This window comes from Thalassophryne amazonica, chromosome 1, assembly GCF_902500255.1.
Source record: "Thalassophryne amazonica chromosome 1, fThaAma1.1, whole genome shotgun sequence".
Classification (NCBI taxonomy): domain Eukaryota; kingdom Metazoa; phylum Chordata; class Actinopteri; order Batrachoidiformes; family Batrachoididae; genus Thalassophryne; species Thalassophryne amazonica.
Window position 1 is genome coordinate 141,055,687 of NC_047103.1, and position 17,108 is coordinate 141,072,794.

Genomic DNA, 17,108 nt, shown 5'->3' on the forward strand with positions numbered 1-17,108 from the left:
TCATAAAAATGGTCAAGGGTTTTATTTTATTTTTTTTCTGATATCACTTTTCATACTGGAGTAAACACAAAGGTCTTCTGGGAGGAATGACGACAACCTTTCTCCACAGCAGAAAAAAAGTCTGAAACAAAACTGTGGATTGCGTCAGAACCAGAGTTACATCAGGTAACTTGTATTTATAGTTCTTCTCTATCCACTACACCATGTTGGATTTTTTGATTTTCAGCAGTGAAAGAAATGGAAATCGAAAATAGAGGCTAAACAAAGAGCACTATTTAACAGAACAGCAACAGTGTGGATTGCACCACATCCCACTTCAGTGGTCTGAAGTTTTTTGGTTCTTGGTTCTGTGTTTGTGTGTGTTTATGTGTTCCACTCATCCTCAGAGCTCTTTGGCCCAATTTGTGTGCATGTAGGTTGGACCCAGATTTACCCTAAAGGGATTTGTTTTGGAAAAGGTCAAGGTATTTGGGTTCACAGGTGAGAAAAATAAAACTTTATTTTTCTTCTTCTTTTCATTCCAATTTGCACCAAACTTGGCACATATATGGAATTCAAAAATATGGGCATTAGAATTGCCTAGTTGAGCCCCAGTTTGCTCAATTTAAAATCAATTCCATTTATTTCATTTATAAATTGGCAAATCACAACAAAGCTGCCTCAAGGCGCTTCACACGAGTGATGTCTAACCTTACCAATCCCTAGAGCAAGCACATAGACAAGAGTGGTAAGGAAATCTCCCTCTGATGATATTGAGGAAGAAGCCTCAAGCAGACCAGACTCAGAGGGGTGACCCATGGCTTAGGTCAGTGGTCCCAAACTGATTCCTGAAAGGGACAAGAGGGCACAGGTTTAATTTGTAACCACCCACTCTACCAGGTGATTTCACTGATTAACTGCCATCTGCTCAAAGTGATGTTAATCACTTCCTGATGGCCCAGTGTGTGATGTGTGTGATTCACACTTTGCACTGGGGTCAGTTCATTTCAAATCACACCTCACCCCTCCAATTTATATGAAATTTGGTATATAGGTAATTTTTGACCAGAAAAGCCAGAATTTCAAACCAACGGTTTTGTTTTCAAGATATCCCAATTTTAATTTTTCATTTTTTGGAAAAAAGGGTGTGGCCACCAAATTTCAAACAACTGTAACTCAGCCACCACTGGTCTGATTTTGAAAAACAATGTATTTCTGTAAAAGGGAAACCAAAAGGATTCTAAATCTTGTTTGTGCATTTGGGTCTTTTTGAGTTGGATGACCTTTTGACCTATATTTAGACATTGAAATTGACACTGTGGGACACACCAAACCTCTTTGACACCATGAAAAATGTATGCCTATGTATGGAAAACTAACTCTATGTGGCAATTACAACATCTATAAAAATTGAGAGGTTTTCTTCTTTATACTTGAGCAAATTGGAATAGAAAAGAGGCCTTTCTCAAGACTCCTTGTAGATATAAAGTGTGTAGAATATGTAAACAGAGTCTCCTTGTACTGTGTCCAGAGCTGTGGTATCATCTTGCATTTTTAGGAGGATCATAAACACGCCCAGATTCTAATAAAAGTTTACACTGTAGTTCAGTTGTTTGATTACTTCTATCCTCTGGCTGGTAAGTTAGTATATTTTTAATGTGGTGATCCCAGTTTACCCGTTGAGTAACTTTGGTGGTCAATTGGTGCTTTTTCTACTTCAGTGGTATTTTAGGGTGGTCTGAGCTAATCCTATTCTGAAGGAACAAAGAATGGACAAGCTCTCACCTTTACAAGGTTTTATGAAAGGCACCCCACGGCTGCCTGAATATCTATTTACAATGTGAGGTAATAAGACATATATACTAGGAGTAAATAAACGCCAGAGGGGTACTAAAAGTAAAGAAGTAATGAAAGATATACTAAGAACAAGAGACCTGAGAGGGAGGGAAAGAAAGACAGCTACACTATAATACACATACCACAATCTGGTAACAGAGTCAGATCAGGAGAATAAAACTATTAACTATAAAAGGCTAATTATTTACATGACCCTATCTAAGCTCCACGCTATGACCAGGCCCTATGGAAAGTGCAACACCAGTGAGGGGACAGGTGGGTAGATTAATCATGAATTTTGTCTAAAATGCAATGCAAGATCACTACAATGTATTACATACCTGTATTTCCAAATTAGAACATCTGGTGTCCTGTATAACATCAACAGTTTCCTTTTAAGAAGAGCGATGGGGTCTTACCACTTCCCAAATTCAGAATAAACAGTTGTGACAATGCAGATGAAGTGTCTTCTCTGAAGACACAGACAACTAGCATCACCGGGAATCAAACACAGGTGTAGTTGCCCCAAACCTTATCCCAAATTCTGTACTTACCCTACAGAAATTGGGCATCTGGTGAAATTAATTAATAATTTGAAAAATATATAGATATAAATATAAGGATGATTTTTTTTTTTAATGCAATTCATCACCTTTACAGACAGTGTTCTTTGGATAAGTCATTGGATGGACACATGGGCATTTCCAAATATGTCTTGGCTTATTGCTGCCCATGATTATCCCTTGAATATGTAGTGTGAGTTGTCTAAAGAAAAGTAGCTGCAAAGGTGATGATTTATATGAAGAACTGACCTGATGTTAACGCTGTCTAATTAAGTCTAAGCTTTAAAATGGGGGTGGGGAGGTGGGATATTTTGACAAAGGACAGTAATGCTGTGATTCTGTCAAATCCCTTGAATTAAAGCTGAACATCTACACTATCGTCTTGCATTGGAATTCCATAGTGGTGCTGTACAAAAATTGTGTCACTGTCCAAATATTCATTGATCTAAATGTAAATTTGTGGCATGTGACACAAGTTTTGTGAGTGCACTCAAATAGGGCTTTCCCTTTAAAAAATTATTACATGTCAGATGGATGAAAACCACATTTGGCATGTGTGGCTGTGAACATAAAATGAGAACGTGATCTTCTGTATGAAAGTTCATGAGCAAATATTAGCAGTGTTAATGTTCAGTTAGTCCAAGAAATGGGAGGTTTTACTGTGCATATAAAACATCATTTCTTTACAATCTGGCTAAAATCTGCAGACTCTGTGCATGCCTTGAGTAAATATTTAATGTGACACAGTTCTGGATCATTCAGAAGAAATAGACAATGATTACAGGATCAAGATCTTCACATGGGATTATTTCCTTAGCAACAAGTAAGGTCTCCTTATATATTCAACCACCTTGCTAAAGTCAGCGAGCATGTAGCTACAACATGTTGTTAAAGATTGAGCAATTACACATGCCCTTTACTATGTTTAGTCTTTTAAATTAAATGAACAACCAGGGTCATTTTGTGGGAAAAAAATGGTTTTCAATTAATCTTTTTGCTTGAATATCATTGAACAACTCAGCCACATGGGGTGTGCAGCCAGTACATTCTGAGTGCCGGTCCCAAGCCCGGATAAATGAGGAGGGTTGCGTCAGGAAGGGCATCCGGCGTAAAACAAGCCAACCCAACTATGCAGACTCAGAATCGAATTCCCATACCGGATCGGGCGCAGCCCGGGTTAACAACGTCCGCCACCGGTGCTATTGCCCAACAGGGTGCCGGTGGAAATTGGGCTACTGCTGGGCGAAGACGACGAAGAAGAGGAGGAAAACGTTGCCACGAACAGTGGGAGAAGAAGAAAACTAGAAGGGTGGAAATGAGAGTGGGGACTTTGAATGTTGGTAGTATGACTGGTAAAGGGAGAGAGCTGGCGGATATGATGGAGAGGAGAAAGGTAGACATATTGTGTGTGCAAGAGACCAAGTGGAAGGGAAGTAAGAGCAGGAGAATCGGTGGTGGGTACAAGTTGTTGTACCATGGTGAGGACAGGAAGAGAAATGGTGTTGGGGTCATTTTAAAGGAAGAGTATGTTAAAAGTGTGTTGGAGGTTAAGCGAGTGTCTGACAGGGTGATGAGTGTGAAGTTGGAAATTGAAGGGGTGATGATGAATATCATCAGTGCATATGCCCCACAGGTAGGTTGTGAGATGAAGGAGAAAGAAGATTTCTGGAGTGTGTTAGATGAGGTGGTGGAGAGTGTGCCCAAGCATGAAAGAGTGGTGATAGGAGCAGACTTCAATGGGCATGTTGGTGAAGGGAACAGAGGTGATGAGGAAGTAATGGGTAGATATGGTATCAAGGATAGGAATGGGGAAGGACAGATGGTAGTTGATTTTGTAAAAAGGATGGAAATGGCTGTGGTGAATACCTACTTTAAGAAAAGGGAGGAGCACAGGGTAACATAAAGAGTGGAGGAAGGTGCACACAGGTGGACTACATTCTTTATAGGATATGCAAGCTAAAAGAAATCACAGACTGTAAGGTGGTAGCAGGAAAGAGTGTTACTAGACAGCATAGGATGGTTGTTTGTAGGATGACTTTAGAGGTAAAGAAGAAGAAGAGAGTGAGAGCTCAACAAAGGATCAGATGGTGGAAGCTGAAGGAGGAAGACTGTTGTGTGAAATTTAGCGAGCAGGTGAGAGAAGCACTAGTTGGAGGGGAAGCAATTTTGGACAACTGGAAAAGTACTGCAGATGAGGTGAGGGAGACAGCTAGGGCAGTACTGGGTATGACATCTGGACAGTGGAAGGAAGACAAGGAGACTTGGTGGTGGAATGAAGAGGTCCAGGAAAGCATAAGGAGAAAGAGGTTGGCGAAAAAGTTTTGGGATAGTCAGAGAGATGAAGAAAGTAGACAGGAGTACAAGGAGATGTGGCGTAAGGCGAGAAGAGAAGTGGCAAAAGCAAAGGAAAAGGCATATTGCGAGCTGTACAAGAAGTTGAATAGTAAGGAAGGAGAAAAGGACTTGTACCGATTGGCCAGACAAAGGGACAGAGCTGGAAAGGATGTGCAGCAGGTTAGGGTGGTAAAAGAGGCACATGGTAATGTGCTGACAAGTGAGGAGTGTGTGCTGAGAAGGTGGAGGGAATATTTCGAAGAGTTGATGAATAAAGAAAATGAGCGAGAGAAAAGGCTGGATGATGTGGTGAGAGTAAATCAGGAAGTAAAAGAGATTAGCAAGGAAGAAGTGAGGGCTGCTATGAAGAGGATGAAGAGTGGAAAGGCAGTTGGTCCAGATGACATTCCAATGGAGGCATGGAAATGTCTAGGAGAGATGGCAGTAGAGTTTCTAACCAGATTGTTTAATAAAATCTTGGAAAGTGAGAGGATGCCTGAGGAGTGGAGACGAAGTGTGCTGGTTCCTATTTTCAAGAACAAGGGTGATGTGCAGAGCTGCAGTAACTACAGAGGCATAAAGCTGATCAGCCACAGCATGAAGATATGGGAAAGAGTAGTAGAAGTTAGGCTTAGAAAACAGGTGAAGATCTGTGAGCAGCAATATGGTTTCATGCCGAGAAAGAGCACTACAGATGCAATGTTTGCTCTGAGAATACTGTTGGAAAAGTACAGAGAAGGACAGAAAGAGTTACCTTCTGTGTTTGTGGACTTAGAAAAAGCTTATGATAGGGTGTCAAGAGAAGAGTTGTGGCATTGTATGAGGAAGTCTGGAGTGGCAAAGAAGTATGTTAGGGTAGTGCAGGACATGTACAAGAATAGTGTGACAGTGGTGAGATGCGCAGTCGGAATGACACTCATTCAAGGTAGAGGTGGGATTACACCAAGGATCAGCTCTGAGTCCTTTCTTGTTTGCAGTGGTGATGGACAGGTTGACAGATGAGATCAGACAGGAGTCCCCATGGACTATGATGTTTGCAGATGACATTGTGATCTGTAGTGAGAGTAGAGAGCAAGTTGAGTCAGTCTGGAGAAGTGGAGATATGCTTTGGAGAGAAGGGGAATGAACGTCAGTAGAAGCAAGACTGAGTACATGTGTGTGAATGAGAGGGAGCCCCGTGGAATAGTGCAGTTACAAGGAGTAGAAGTGGTGAAAGTAGATGAGTTTAAATATTTGGGGTCAACTGTTCAGGGTAATGGAGAGTGTGGTAGAGAGGTGAAGAAGAGAGTGCAGGCAGGGTGGAGTGGGTGGAGAAAGGTGGCAGGAGTGATTTGTGACCGAAGAATATCAGCAAGAGTGAAGGGGAAAGTTTACAAAACAGTAGTGGGACCAGCTATGTTGTATGGTTTAGACACAGTGGCAATAACAAAAAGACAGGAGGCAGAGCTGGAGGTGGCAGAGCTGAAGATGTTGAGATTCTCTTTGGGAGTGACAAGAATGGACAAGATTAGGAATGAACATATCAGAGGGACAGCTCAGGTGGGACGGTTTGGAGACAAAGTCAGAGAGGCGAGATTGAGATGGTTTGGACATGTGCAGAGGAGGGACCCAGGGTATATAGGGAGAAGGATGCTGAGGATGGAGCCACCAGGCAGGAGGAGAAGAGGGAGACCAAAGAGGAGGTTCATGGATGTGCTGAGAGAGGACATGCAGGTGGTTGGTGTGACAAAGGAAGATACAGAGGACAGGGTGAGATGGAAACGATTGATCTGCTGTGGCGACCTCTAACGGGAACAGCCGAAAGACAAAGAAGAAGAAGAAGCTTGAATATCATTGAATGTTCATGTTAGACATCCTCAATGTCCCATAATTCTGTATGTAGATGCATGTAGAAAGTAAAATATTCCTAAACTTTAGAAAAGCTTCAGCATGCACTGCATAAAAGCCAATGAATGATTGATTAGATGAGTAAATCAATACGTTCAACCCTGTAGTTTGTTAACCCAGCAACTTGAAAGAAAGAAAGAAAGAAATGCTACTGAATCTGGTCAAGACTTTTTTTGTGTTTTGTCATCTTTAATGTACTGTATCAGTTGACAATGCAATGTCATTTTGCATTTTACTGTAATACTACAAAGATATGTCTGCCCCCTGCTGTATGGTCAGTGGAAACTGGATTGGTGATGGATTAGTTTCAGATGTGTCTCATTCAGTGATACCAAAAATATCTGCATGGACTACATTGTTCTACGAGAAGTAAACATTTTTTCTACGTGTTTCACAGCACTTAAATGGCACTGTTACACATACCTCCACAACTGATTGTGAATAAAAGGAGAGATGTCATGTTAATAAAATACTTGCAGAAAGGAGTTTCAGCTTTTAAAATAAGAGATTTTTTTCTTGTTTGCAAGGGGAAAAGTGATAGCTCAGGCTGAGAAAAACACTGGGAGCCATTTGCCCTATTGACGTATCCCATAATCCCTTGTGCGCCAGAGAGACACCAGAGAGAATCCACATGATGACAATAGTAAATTAATATTATACTAAAAAATGTATTTTTTATGCTTTTCATCACATTAATAAGAGACTACATGCATGATACCCAGAAAACTTGCTAAAACAATTATAACAAATAATCCATGTCTGCTACATTTAATCTGCGTGGAATTTAACAAACACAATCCAAATTTCAGACATATTATATATTAGTCTGGAAAAAAGAGGACAAACAGTGTTGTAAAGAACAATAATCAAGACGTTAAAGAGCGAACTTCACTTTCCCCCAGAATGACATGATCAGGAAGCGAGCGTAGCTCACAGCATATTGAAAATAACGGAGAGACAGCCTGTGATTCTCACATGTTTACATAAAACAAACGCAATAACATCTATAAACCCAGAGAATATATTCATGAGAGTTTTAGGCACAATATAAAAATAGTTTTATGTTACGATGTTAATGATGTTGTCTGTGTGCAGTGGTTAAAGTGCAGCCCAATCAGAACATCTCAATGCAGTTCTCAATGTTACTGAGATCTTGCAGAGCGGTGACCTCTTTGAAGTTTTGCGGGATCTGAAATGTCAATAAGGCGAATGGAGTATAATCCAAATGCCACTTTTATTCACAAGCAATTTCCAAGCTAAGGAATTAAAGTGATTCCAGATGTCATCTTCCAAAAAACAGTCCTATGTGGAAAACAGTTTTCGTTAGGCTGTGATGATGAATCTAGATGAAAGGATACAACAGGTCCGACTTAAACACTATTTCCTCTGTGTGGTGAGGGAGCCAACAGGTCTGCTTCACATGATGCAAATGTTTCTTTTTATTAATTAAAAAGAAAAAAAATCCAGGATCAAACATCTTTCTTCTTGTTTGTTTGTTTAGGATGGAAGTTACAGTGATACTAACAATGTCGAGTTGACACATCAACATTAAAATGCATGTCAGGTTCAAACACAAACATGATGGCTGACCGCATTTAACTCCACACCTACCGGGATGCTGGCCGGGTTGTTTGTGTGCTTGTTTCCAGAGCAGAAGAATGTTGGGTCTTGGCCACCCCTGCCCATTCTCCAGGCAATGTGGACTTGCTTCAGGAATGACATCTGGTGTAAAGCCTGTGCCAAATCAAGTTTATTTTCCTATCAGAAATTTATTTGATCACAGAAATAAACCATTATTTTTTTTTTGATTGCTTACAGCGGTTATGTAAAAAAAAAAAAAAAAAAACTAAAATTACAGGGTCAGAAGTCCATGTGAGCGAGCAGACAGGATTTTATATGAATTTTACAGTGATAGAAAGACAAAGCTAAGGAGAAGCCAGAGCAAGGTTTACAGTAAATGTGGTCCATAAGAGAGAGAGAGAGAGCATTAAATAAAGGAAGATTCAAAACATTTGAGATAGGGATGAGCGAGTACACTATCTGTATCTGTTCAACCATCTAAATTATCAGTATCTGTATCTGTACTCGGCATGGGCGGGACCTAAACCAAAGGTGGGCGTGGTTTAACAAAAATGGGTGGGGCTTACATATGTACATTATTTTAAATCTGAAATTGATATGGATTGATATATTTATTGTTTATTTGTAAAATCTTTACAGAACAGCCTCAAAATTGAGATTCAAATCAATGATTTTGATCACAAAAGTAAGAGAACTATTTACAGAACAACTTTTTTATGAACTCAGAACATGAATTTTCTTAATTGTATGAATGAATATTTACAGAACAGCCTCAGAATTGAGATTCAGTGTTTTTGGTCACAATACTAAAGGAAGTATTTACAGGTCAATTTTTTTTTCATCATATTCTACTTGATAGGCTGGAAATTCATTTTGGGATTACTGGGAGTGCCCTTGCATGGCTGACGTCATACTTGACCAGTCGTTCTCACTGTGTTTTGTACAGAAACACTACCTCTAACCTTAGTGACATGAAATTTGGGGTTCCACAGGGGTCTGTCTTAGGCCCCCTGCTTTTCTCCCTTTATATAGCACCCCTTGGGCACATATTGCGGCGTTTTGGGATTACCTTTCACTGCTATGCAGATGATACTCAGTTATACATGCCGATAACTGTTGGTAATCTCATTCACATAAAATCCTTAGAAGATTGCCTTGCAGCAGTGAGAAGTTGGATGTCTAGAAACTTCCTACTTTTAAACACTTATAAGACTGAAATGATGGTTCTTGGTCCAGTGAGACATTGGCATCAATTTGACCAGTTAACGCTCAGCCTCGGCTCGGGTGTTATCCATCACACTGACAAAGTGAGGAACCTTGGGGTAAGTTTTTGATCCTTCGTTGTCCTTTGGTCTCCACATTAGAAATATTACTAGGACTGCTTTCTTCCACCTGCGAAATATCGTAAAGATTCGTCCCATCCTGTCTATGGCTGATGCTGAGACCCTGATCCATGCATTTATCTCTTCTAGATTGGACTACTGCAATGTTCTATTTTCTGGTTTACCACAGTCTAGCATTAGGGGTCTCCAAATGGTTCAAAATGCTGCAGCCAGACTTTTGACATGAAGCAGAATGTTCAACCACATTACACCCATTTTGGCATCCCTTCACTGGCTTCCTGTCCCAGTGAGATCAGTTTTTAAGGTTCTGCTATTAACCTATAAAATTTTTCATGGACTGGCACCTCCCTACCTAGCTGACCTAATTAAACCTGACGTACTGGCCCGGGCTTTACGTTCTCAGGGGTCAGGACTACTTTGTGTCCCTAAGGTGAATAAGAAGTCTGCAGGTCATAGAGCTTTCTCTTATCTTGCCCCTGTTCTGTTGAATGATCTCCCTGCGCCAATAAAACATTCAGATTCTGTGGAGATTTTCAAGTCCACACTTAAGACGCACTTATTTTCCCTTTCATATTGCTAGCATACTGGTACAGTTTTGTTTTACGCTTTTTACTCTTTTAATTCATTTATTAGTAATTGGAGCGGGCCGCGGCCTCAACTTTACCTAAATTTTGGGTCTTTTAGTGAAGTTTAGGGCTAGTGGCTGGTGATCACCTTAGTATTTCTCTGTTTTTCTTGTTGTTTAATGCTGGCAAATTATACAGTATTTTTTTTGTCTTTCTGATGCCTGATTCTGTTTTTTCTCTCTGTTTAAGGTGCAGCTCCATCCAGAGATGGGAGTTGTATTCGTGTTGGCAATCCTCCTGTCCTGTGCACCAAATAGCATTTCTTTTATATTTGTCCGTGAATTGTCCTGTAATTTATGTTTGTAGCATGGCCCAAGCAGAGGGTCACCCCTTTGAGTCTGGTCTGCTTGAGGTTTCTTCCTCAGGGGGAGTTTTTCCTTACCACTGTTGCTCTGGGGGTTGGTAAGGTTAGACCTTGCCTGTGTGAAGCGCGTTGAGGCAACTCTGTTGTGATTTGGCGCTATATAAATGAAAATTAAAAGTATGCATGAACAAGAGTTGTCATACTCAACACAACTTTATTTATTTATTTATTTATTTATTATTATCATTATTATTATTATTATTATTATTATTATTAATTTTATGATCAAACTATGATTTTTTTCAATTATTTATTTATTTTTACTACCTAACGTTCTTGGCATTTTCATTAAGGTGTGTGTGTGCGTGTGTCCGTGTGCGTGTGTATGTGACTGAGTGAGAGGGAGAGAGAGAGGTTGTTCTAAGACTTCTAAGATTTTTTAATGATCTGTGTGAACTTGGTGATTCATGCAAACATCAAATTATGGCAAATAGGGAAAAAAAAATATGTCAGCCTTGTTCACTGTATTCTTCTCAAAAGCACTGGGTTCAGTAGGAGCAAAGTTTTCCAACTGACTTTATATCACCAGCCAGCAAACAAACTGTAAAAAAAAAAAAAAAAAAAACGAGCCGTTTTCAGCTTTGTCTTTTCAAATGCACCGTGTACGTTATGAAACAAGTTCACCAAGTCACTTTAAATGCCATACAAACCAAAACAGAGGTGAATTGAAGAAAAATTAAGGAGTACTGACACAGCAACGTGAGCTAGAGTCATGCCAAGCACAGAGAGAGAGTAGATCTTGTCTCTGTGTGTGTGTGTGTATGTGTGTGTGTGTGTGTGGGTGTGTGTGTGTGTGTGAAGCTGCAGAGACATATCTGTGTAGGGAGGGGCGGGCGCTGTGAGTTCCTGGCCAATCACAGAGTGTGAAGACAGTCAGTTAGCCAATCAGGATTTTCCTTCAGCACGAGCACAGATATTGAGTGCTACTCGGCTCATGCTCCTCAAAAATGCTTTATCCTTACCAGATACTCGTCTGAAACGAGTATCCGGCTCAACCCTAATTTGAGACATAAACTGCTATTTTTCAAATGTTTACCAGTGGTTATATTCAAAAATTTTGTTAACCTTATGGTCACATTAGCTACAAATGAAAGAGTTAATTTGACTGGTGTTCCTCTGCTGTGGCCAGCAAGTGGTTAGTTGGCATAAATGTACACTATGCCTAACAGTAGTTCATGGGCCCACAATCAATACTAACCTAATCGGTACAATTTAAGGTAGCAAAAGAAAGCCTCAGTTTTCCATGGCCAACACAATAATGTATGATAACCAACCCAGAGTGGTCATTATAACAAGGAAGGAGTCAATGGAAGATTACAGAGGGGTCAACATTTAACAATCTTTGATCATATTGAAAAAGAATACCACAATATTTCTCTCATCCTAAAGATTCAAAAAGGTTTAATTTGTTTATCCACTGTGTTGGAGTTATGGTGTAAAATAGCAAAAATGGTGACAAAGGTCCATTTCAAGTTGTGCAGGGTGTTGTTTCAACTTTGACTAGTTTGCATACAAAGTAATGGTCAAAGAAGACCAACTGTATTTTGACATATGACATACATACATAACCTATAACGTGATAACAAAGCATAACAGATGATGCAAACTATTCCTTTTTAAAGACGCATTAGCTCAACCAACAATTTGCATCACATTGTACCAAAAATGGAGCAAATTTAAATTTTGCCCCTCGTACAACTTAAACCTATATCACCATCGTTGCACATTTTGTGCCATAATTACATGACACTGCATCAGTGACAGCCAAAATGATACATTTTTTGGAATCTTTATGATGACACAAATAATGTGGTATACTTTTCAATATGATTAGAGGATGTTTAAATTTTGCCCCCGTGTTACGGTGCTATGCTATGTTGGAAACTATAGCTATAGCTTCCACCATAGCATGGGTATTATCCATTTATGTGTAGGCACATTGTATACTGAAGCTGGATTGTAGGCAGTATTTTCCCACATTTGATTGTATCAAAAATATGCTTGGCCCATGGATTAGTGTTGCTAGTTAGCATGCTAACAGCTTCAGAAGATGTATTGTAAATCAGTTCAAAGTTATTTTATTGTTACAAAAACAGAATTTTAGCTATAGAACTGTTTATTTTTCATCAAATCTTATGATTAGAAAATCTCTGATAAAAAAATGACACACATGCAGCTTTCAATTTACACAGAAATACAGCTGTTTTTGAGGATTTTCCACTATTTTCCATTGTTTTGTTCGAGCAAGTAACCCATCTGTCATGCTGCCTTTTTACTCAGATTAGCAGTTGCTATGTCACATTGCTCAGCATTTGCATAAAATAGACATATCCTGTTTGGGAGACCACTGTCTGTTGTTGGTGCAAAACCCATGCATTATTGAAAATAAATTGCAGGTTGTCTCTTTGCCTCTGTCTCTTGCAAGTAATGTAACTGTAGGGTAATACTTCACAAATCCACACACTCCCACATGACATATTTCAAAATATCCGGTATATTTGTCTAGTGTGTCAGTAGCATGGCCCAAGCAGAGGGTCACCCCTTTGAGTCTGGTCTGATTGCGGTTTCTTCCTCAGTATCATCAGAGGGAGCTTTTCCTTATCACTGTTGCCTGTGTGCTTGCTCTAGGGGTTGGTAAGGTTAGACATTACTTATGTGATGCACCTTGAGTCAGCTTTGTTGTGATTTGGTGCTATGTAAATGTAATTAATTAAATTATTTCCTACTACTTTCTACTCTTTATTTTACTTTGTCTTTTATTTGTTTTATTGCCTGTTGCAATTTTATTGCTATTTTTAATTTATTTATTTATGATTTGGCGTAACTCGGTGCCCATTGACCCTTGTTTGGCCTGCACTCCTCTTGTTTTGGTCATCCAGGGAAATTGACAAATTTTCTGCAAATTAACACATTTTGATTAAGCCCACTAAACAATAACATATCCAAATCTATTTAAAAAAAAACAATCATGGGACTTCAAAGGAAACAATTTGGCTACCTCTGCTTACATCATGTGTGGTTTTGAAGTTACATGTTTCTTGAAATAGGCTTGTTTGCCAGTTTATTTTATTTCCAATGCTTTGCTCTGGTCACTACTACGCCCCCCCCCCACCTCTCGCTGCTGCTTATTTGAAACATTAGGAAAAGTTGAATGGTTGAGTTGTTAGTTTTCCAATGTACCTTCACCCTCAGTATGATGTTAATGAGTGTGCCAAAGTTAAAACTTTAAACTGTGCAGTATCCAAAATTTATGTAGCAAAACAACAGCAACAAAGCAAATGTATTATGAAATGACATCTTCTTGTCATAACTGATGTCTGCACATGCAGAATCAGTGCAGCATGGCTGATTTAAGGTCAGATTTCCAATGTATATTTGCCTGATTTTGTTAATTTCATCACCAAAGACACAGGATAAACACATAATTGTCTAATTAAACATAATTAAATCTGATTTGGATGTGAAACAGTTTTGGTGTGTTTGGGGAGGTATCGCATTTGTGGCACTTGGTTGGGGTTAAATGAATTAATATGAGAATTACCTTCCATGATTAGGTCTCGTAAGCGCTCCACCTAGCAGACAGGGAGGAAATGAGGCCCCATCTGAGGGGAAATTAACAAGGATGTACAATGAGTCTCAAACTGAGACTAAATGACAAGCTTTGTCGAGGAGCAAGTGCTAGAGGGATGGGGCTGTAATGTCAATTATGAAAATGATACCTTCTACCTAAAATGGTGTTTTTGCATTTAACCTTTTGGCTTCAGTGTATTAGTTGTCACCATTTAAAATGAAGGTCTTGGATTTTTTTTAAATTTTAAACAAATTGCTCTCTGCCCATCTAGTATCGGTGTTTGTCCAGATATACGTAATGTACTTGTATTCAATGACTCTAATGGTTCTGTAAAGGTGATAAAGCATATAATGTAAATGAAAGGGTGTTAACTTGAGCTGTATGGCATAGTCAGAGTTGCATAGTGTAAATGCATTTTTTGTGTGTGCGACACCACTTTGCAGTTAATATGGCACAGATTCTAAGTGATGCAGATGGGTTATATTTTGATTCTTAATTAATCAGTGACATGCTTTGAGCACAACATGAATTTAAACAATCAGATTGCAATGTGTTACCTTTAAGGTCCATGTGCACTGGAAACTGGGGCTATAGGTCCCCTGATACTTGCACGACTTTGATCCACGCACCTCCATGCACTCTGCCATGCAGGAGAGTAAACTCGTCTCAAACTCTTTCTAAACCATTGTAAACTGCGTGGCTCCATGCAAGTGCACAAAAAAATTGGAAATGTTCAAAAGCTCCATCATGCATTAATTACATTAACTTCACGTGAACATTGCACAAACAATTCAAAAACACCTCATGTTAGTGCGAATGATTGCATCAGCGTACCCCATCACAGCTCAGGTCTGAACGATTTTAACAAGATATTTAATCTATCAGAAATGTACTTTTACAGCTGCTCACAAGAATGAATGAACATGCAACTGTTTTACCAAGTCATTACAATATAAACGTTACAAATATTTACCTTTTAGGTAGTTCCAAATGCTTTCTCCACCTCATTAAGCGCATGAGAGAGAGCAAGAGGAAAACAAAATGCAGATGAAATGGCCCTCTGTGATTCCAGAAGTGATTAAAGGCATTTTCAACAGCCAACTCAGAGAGAAAATGATTAATCCACTACAAAATAATTATTTTATATACGCAGCGTCCAGCGGCACAAAGTCTAGCGTCCAGCGGCACAAAGTGCAGCATCCACTGGAACAAAGCACAGCATCCAGCTGGGAACACAGCAGATGGGATCATCACAACAAAGTGCATGCAAGTGCATGGATCATAGTCATGCAAGAGTCAGGACACCTTATGCTATTCAGATGGGGGAACTCAAGTGAGAGGTTTTCTGGCAGGAAATGTAGCTCTGCTAGGAGATGTCACAGCATTTCTGAGGTGGATCTGTATGTTGATTTGGCACAAGGTTTTTTAGGCTGGATGCCCTTACTGACACAACATGGACAATGGGCAGAGGTGGCCTTTGACGAGGAACCTTTCACAATGGAAATAAGTGCACTTAAATGCTTGGCCACCACTGCTGCATTAAATAGTCCCCCATAACTCTGTGCTCCACTATAGACCAAGTTTGGGTACAATCGTTTTTTGCTGCCTCGTGACAGCAAATGCAAATGGACAATTTGGCACAAGGTTTTTGTGATGGATGTCCTTCTTGATGCAACATGGAGAATGGGCTGGGGTGGCCAGAAGACCTTCTGCATTGGAATGAAGTGCATTTATTTGCTTGGCCACCACCCCTGCATTAATTATTCCACCATATAAATAACATTTAAAAAAAACACTGTTATGGTACAGTCACTTTCTGCTGCCTTGTGATATCAGTGGACAAACACTGCACCTGACCACAACACATTTTAACACAAACAAATAAGTGCAAGGTGTGTCACTACTAACACAACATTGGTGCTTGGCATGAACATTTCAACTGTGACAGTTGGAAATAAATAAAGACTTCCAAAGTGCACTGTTTTCCACTGGGTCTATGTCTTTTTAAACAATTATTCAGCAAGAACAAACTACTCTGACCATAATTCTTTAACATACACTTACATTAAAAAAAAAACCTCAGAATAGAACTGTGAAGCCACAGTACACACAAGCTACTAAATTTGAAACTGAATTATAGTTTAAGAAAATATGGTTATGCATTTTATACATACTAGTACAGTACAGACTCAACATCATCTGAGTTCAACAACATATTTTAAAAGCAATTGTAACCAATAATCAATGTTCAAACTCAAAGCATTCTGCACCTTGTTAATTATAACAAATCAAATCAAATCAATTTTATTTATATAGCGCCAAATCACAACAAACAGTTGCCCCAAGGCGCTTTATATTGTAAGGCAAAAGCCATACAATAATTACGGAAAAACCCCAACGGTCAAAACGACCCCCTATGAGCAAGCACTAGGCGACAGTGGGAAGGAAAAACTCCCTTGCTGTGGAGGGGAGCAGAGATCAATCACTAATGATTAAATGCAGAGTGGTGCATACAGAGCAAAAAGAGAAAGAAACACTCAGTGCATCATGGGAACCCCCCCAGCAGTCTAAGTCTATAGCAGCATAACTAAGGGATGGTTCAGGGTCACCTGATCCAGCCCTAACTATAAGCTTTAGCAAAAAGGAAAGTTTTAAGCCTACTCTTAAAAGTAGAGAGGGTGTCTGTCTCCCTGATCCGAATTGGGAGCTGGTTCCAGAGGAGAGGAGCCTGAAAGCTGAAGGCTCTGCCTCCCATTCTACTCTTACAAACCCTAGGAACTACAAGTAAGCCTGCAGTCTGAGAGCGAAGCACTCTATTGGGGTGATATGGTACAATGAGGTCCCTAAGATAAGATGGGACCTGATTATTCAAAACCTTATAAGTAAGAAGAAGAATTTTAAATTCTATTCTAGAATTAACAGGAAGCCAATGAAGAGAGGCCAATATGGGTGAGATATGCTCTCTCCTTCTAGTCCCTGTCAGTACTCTAGCTGCAGCATTTTGAATTAACTGAAAGCTTTTCA